The 5,000-nt window shown below is 40.3% G+C and overlaps 1 protein-coding gene and 1 pseudogene across 1 annotated transcript in view; one reads left to right on the top strand and one right to left on the bottom strand.

Annotated features, from left to right (window-relative positions):
• LOC138010330 (uncharacterized) overlaps positions 1–825 on the top strand; it is a 1,815-nt pseudogene extending 990 nt beyond the window's left edge.
• Positions 1–2,050, bottom strand: part of LOC138010797 (uncharacterized) — a 7,006-nt gene extending 4,956 nt beyond the window's left edge. The window contains exon 1 of the mRNA XM_068857774.1: positions 1,726–2,050. The gene's annotated coding sequence lies outside the window, so the exon portion shown is untranslated. The remainder of the gene's footprint in view (positions 1–1,725) is intronic.
• Between the last annotated feature and the right edge of the window lie 2,950 nt (positions 2,051–5,000).

Below are 5,000 nucleotides of genomic sequence, written 5' to 3'. Positions count from 1 at the left end.
CTGTCCCTAGAGGAAACCCTGCCAACCACAGTCAGCACGTTGTGAGATATCCAAGATTTCCCCTATCAAGTCAGTCTAATGAACAGTTTGAGATGCCTGCCGATCTTTCAGAAGCAGAAAAATCACTGTTAAATAGTCTGCAAGTTGATGAAGATTAACTGAATGACATTGAAATTAAAACACGCAGCCAATCAGGCTGTCCTGAATGGAAGCTGGAAAGAAAATTCGGATTTACTGCCTCTAATTTTGGTCTTATAAGGGACAGAAAAAGGAACCATGAATCTCTGGTAAAAAATCTTATAAATCCAAAGCCTTTTTCGTCAAGATATAGTAATCATGGACTTAAATATGAGCTAATTGCCTTAGAACAATACCAGAAATATATGTCCCCTATGAACAAGCCAGTGAAGGTTTTTTAAGTCAGGACTTGTAATAAGCATGGATGCCCCATACTTGGGTGCTTCACCTGATGGCAAGGTTATTGATCCTGGATGCTCTGATCCGTTTGGTCTTTCTGAGGTCAAATGCCCAGAAACCAAGTACTTAGTCACCCCCCTGGATGCATGCTCTGATAGCAGCTTTTTTATGGAAGAAGCCGATGGAAAGCCTAAACTTAAACGCACCCATAAGTACTATGTCCAAGTGCAAGGGCTGATGGGTGTGACCGGGGCAAAATGGTGCGATTTCGTCGTCTACACCAGTAAAGGAATGAGCATCGAGCGAATTCCATTTGACCCTCACTTTTGGAAGAGTTTAAAGGTCACATTGAAACTGTATTTTTTTAAACACTTCCTAGCTACAGCAGCTAGAGAATCAAGAGCATAAGGCAAAATCACTGTTCTTAACATGTATGTTTACTAAATGGTGAGCCCCAAGGTAGGGTATTTAAACATCAAAACAACTAACTACTGTTCATATCTAATTTTGGTTTTAAATTTGTCAAACCAGTTTGATTTGTGATTTTCTATGTTTCTAAATATCATGTTTTAAACACAAAAAGAGACAAAAACAACACTGGTTTGAAAGATATTTCAACTAAGATAAATGTAAACAACAACATTGACTTAGTAAAACAATATAGCATAAACAGATCATGTGATATTAGATATGAGTGGATCCTGAGTGCTGCATAGGAAAACGCAAACAGTCCACATTTGGTTTACAACACTAAATAAACTCAGAGGAACAATTTCTTCTTCGGAGGCAGCGGATGTCTTTTCGGAGGAGCTTTTCTTTTCCTCGGGGAAGGAACTGACCAAGCAAATCTGCTTGGAACGCCACCAGCGACCACATAAGCCCGTCCATTAAATGATTTTCTTATATCTTCACGCCTAAAATGCAGCGAACAAACTTTTGTTCCATCGACAATCTTAAACTCCTTTCCTTCACGGCGAATTGCGTGAACCCACTGTTTTTTCCTCAGAGGAGAGCGTGGGAATTCAAAGAAAGAAACTTTCTCTCCTGTGGACGTCTTCTTTCCTTTCTGATTACATTCAGGGACGCAACACTGAACTCGTAACCAATCCATATCGAAAAAGCACAGAACAGAACGACTACAAAGCAAATACTCTATGGACTCGTACTCAAAGGACACGTTGTCAAAACAAACGCGAGGCCTCACTAGCCTCGCTTTCGCGCAAGTAGACCCGGGCCGCCCGAGTGATCCGCCATATTTGCATTCGGTGTATGCAGACAATAAAATAATGTTAATGGTTTTATGTATACCAGCATTCACTGCTTCAGATTTTGTTTCCATTTCTTTTGAATATTTATGAGGAATGTGAAAAACAACATTTTTCCTAAAGGCTTTGAATGGTGGTAGATATTTTGTGACAACTCTGCTAACAAGGACAGCCCACTGCCAAACGAAGTTGTTCTGCTCGGCTGCATCTGGTAACAGTTCAAGGAACTGGAGGTCCTTTAAGGTCTTCTGAGGCATGGTTGATTCAAGAGCAGGATCTGACACTTTATCAAGCACAGCAAACTGGTGTGTCCAGTGCAGAGAGAGGTTTGAGTTATCTTTTGTTTGGATACGAGCATTGATGTTCACATCAATGTTATCACCAACAATCCTACCAAATACAAGATTGCTATTAATTAAAAAAAAAAGCAATACCAAAAATAGTATTGACATTTTTTTGACAGGTTGTTTTAAACATTTAAATACGATTTTTCCTGTCTTTTCTTTATATACTACCTCTTAAAATCTTTATCCATTTACAACATGTACATGTACCTATTGTGGGCAGAGGCACTAGCTGCTCAACCCCCCCAGTCCGCTATGATATGTAACAAAGTGTCTTTCTAATGAGCATACATAAATAAATATCTCATTAGTATATCAATAACCCATTGTATGAGGCCTAATCAGTAACAAAAAAATGCAATAATTAATTAAGTAATCCAAAAACAAAATACAGTACTTTTTTGACCTAAAAGGTAAATGTTACACTACTTTGAAACTAGTGTAATTCAGTATTTCTTTCATTTTTTTGATGAAACTTACTTGAAAAAAGGGAGCTTTTAATTTCCCATTCTCCTCATCGTTTCATCGAGAACTTCGTTGGTGATTGATGTCTCGTTAAGGATTTGACGCGACCTCTCGAGTTGTTTGACGGTCTGCACATAATTATCAGCACTATACCACTCGTACGTCTTGATTGTTGTCTCGCTGATGTCAACATCCAATATCAAGTCCATGTCGTCGTCTTCCTTCTGGGTAACCTGTTTTTCCCTAATTTCCTCGACAAGAAGCTTAGTGCATTTGTTTGCCTCGATCGACTTACGCCACAGAATCGCCTTGTAGTCAAAGTTTTCTCCCATTTTTTGTTGCTAAGCCGCCACCATGTCATGGGTCATGTAGATACCGAGGTGATGTAGTCTTGTAAAGTCCTTGTAACTAACACCACTATGAAATAAAACAGTTGAAATTCTGTAGGCAGCAGCGGACATCGTTGGGTTTCGACAGCGAATTAATGTAGAGACTGCAAGAGCAATCGCGTTAACAGCTCTCTCCCTGGACGCTTCTGAATTTAACCTATACATGTTTGACGCCTGACAAAGCACACTGTACAAAAGTGGACAATGGATCTCGACTTCTTTAAAAACTGTTTTGTTCGAGAAAACAGCTAACTGATCGGGGCTGCTCTCCTTCAAGCAGCTTTCGCTCTTCGTGCAGTCCTTGCACTCCTTTGCCACCTCGCGCGCAAACGCATCTTTGAACTCCGTTGCAAGAAGCTCGTGACGAAGACATGGGTTGGCCACGGTCACCCAACCCAATTTTTTAATGCGATGTCTCTAATGATACTTTGGCCCTATTCGTCAATTTTATTTATCACTGAAACTTCTCCACTGGGATATGAAATTACGACTTTGACCGCGGCTACTTTCGACGTATCCAAATCGTCAATGTTGCATTTAGACAACACATTGCAATGAACTGCTCTAAAAAAGTCGTCGGTTTTTCCGCGGTCGTCAAATTGTAGAGATTTTTTGCTTTTCACATTGGACGCTTCCATTACGTTTTCGTTTCTTTTTGTTTCAGGAGAATTAGCTCTTACGCTTTTTCGATTAGGAGGACTGCTGCGTGTTGTAGGCGACAAAACGTCGACTAACTTTCTCTTCGCACCTTCGGAATTCTCCTTGTTTTCTTCTCTCTTCTGCGCTAAACGTGTAGTTATGAATGGGAAAAGTTCACACAAGTTCTTGATCTTCTGATAACAGGCATTGCAGGCCACTTGCGACTCGTTGTGAGAAGCAATCACTGTTATCCCAACGTTCTTCAGAGATTCGCTCAAAACAACTCCGAATATTTCTTTTCTCGCCGACGGTTTAAATATATTTACACACGATTTTGCCACACAGTTCCCATATGTCAACTTCAGATTCGCCTGGCAAACTCTACAAACATCGTTACAATTGTTTTCTTTTTTGGGCCGGCCTCTTTTCCCTTTTTCCATCCTCCAAAGATATTCAAATTATTTCATTTTCTCGCGCAAAAAATGAAAACAAGAAATACGGAAACCAGAAACAGATACAGAATTTGCCGTCAAAAAAGCGGCGTGATTCTGATTGGATAATTTTGACAGCCAGACATTCCACAGTTGAGTGGGTTTTGCATATTTAATTAGGGGGCGGAATGAAGAAAACAATAGCGTCCTTGCAGGCCGTCCCTCCTCCCTCCCTCCCTACACTCCGGCGCTCCTTTCTACGGCCTGCCACGCAGGCTAGGTAAAAGACGGCTCGACGGGCGACAGATTGTTGTCGAAGTCCATTACTCGTCGCTTTTAAGATTCCACCGCCTGTCTTGTTCAGTATCCAATTGACTTGTCATTATTGAGCTTCATAAGCGTATATTTTGTTCAAAGATTCACTAACAAGCCATTCGCGTTACATGACTTTCGACGCCATTTCCGGTTAAGTTAATCGTTCTACTGTGTCCACCAGAGAAATCTACGCATTTCCCACTACCCTCTCGATCCTAAGAAAATAGGCGCAGAAGGCTCTATGCACAAAGACACTACTTAGCAGGGGAGTGACAGGCAAGACTTCTACCGACACGGGAAAAAAGAAAAAAAAAAAGAAAAACACCCAACAAATGCCACCCTTTTTCCGACTGGGATTGCCATACTGGCAACCCAGTAAAAAAAAAAATCGGAGAGGAGCGTCTGCGATTTACCGTTGATAATCGTCTTCCATACCACGTGATTTTTCCTGGAATGTGTGGAAAATGATTTGATTGTTTATTACCCATCGATCATTACATCATTGAAACAACGAGTTTTTAATGGCTTTTATTTTTATTTCTCCACATCAACACCGTGAGAACGGCATATTGTAAAACACGGACTGGATTTGTAAAACATGGATTTGTAAAACATGGATTTGTAAAACACAGATTTGTAAAACATGGATCTGTAAAACATGGATGTGTAAAACATGGATTTGTAAAACATGGATTTGTAGCTACCAATTCAAACACTGAAAATTATCCGTGTTTA

Source organism: Montipora foliosa, chromosome 7, assembly GCF_036669935.1.
Source record: "Montipora foliosa isolate CH-2021 chromosome 7, ASM3666993v2, whole genome shotgun sequence".
Classification (NCBI taxonomy): domain Eukaryota; kingdom Metazoa; phylum Cnidaria; class Anthozoa; order Scleractinia; family Acroporidae; genus Montipora; species Montipora foliosa.
The sequence above is the reverse complement of the archived record's forward strand: the minus strand, read 5'-3'. Positions and strand labels throughout refer to the sequence as shown.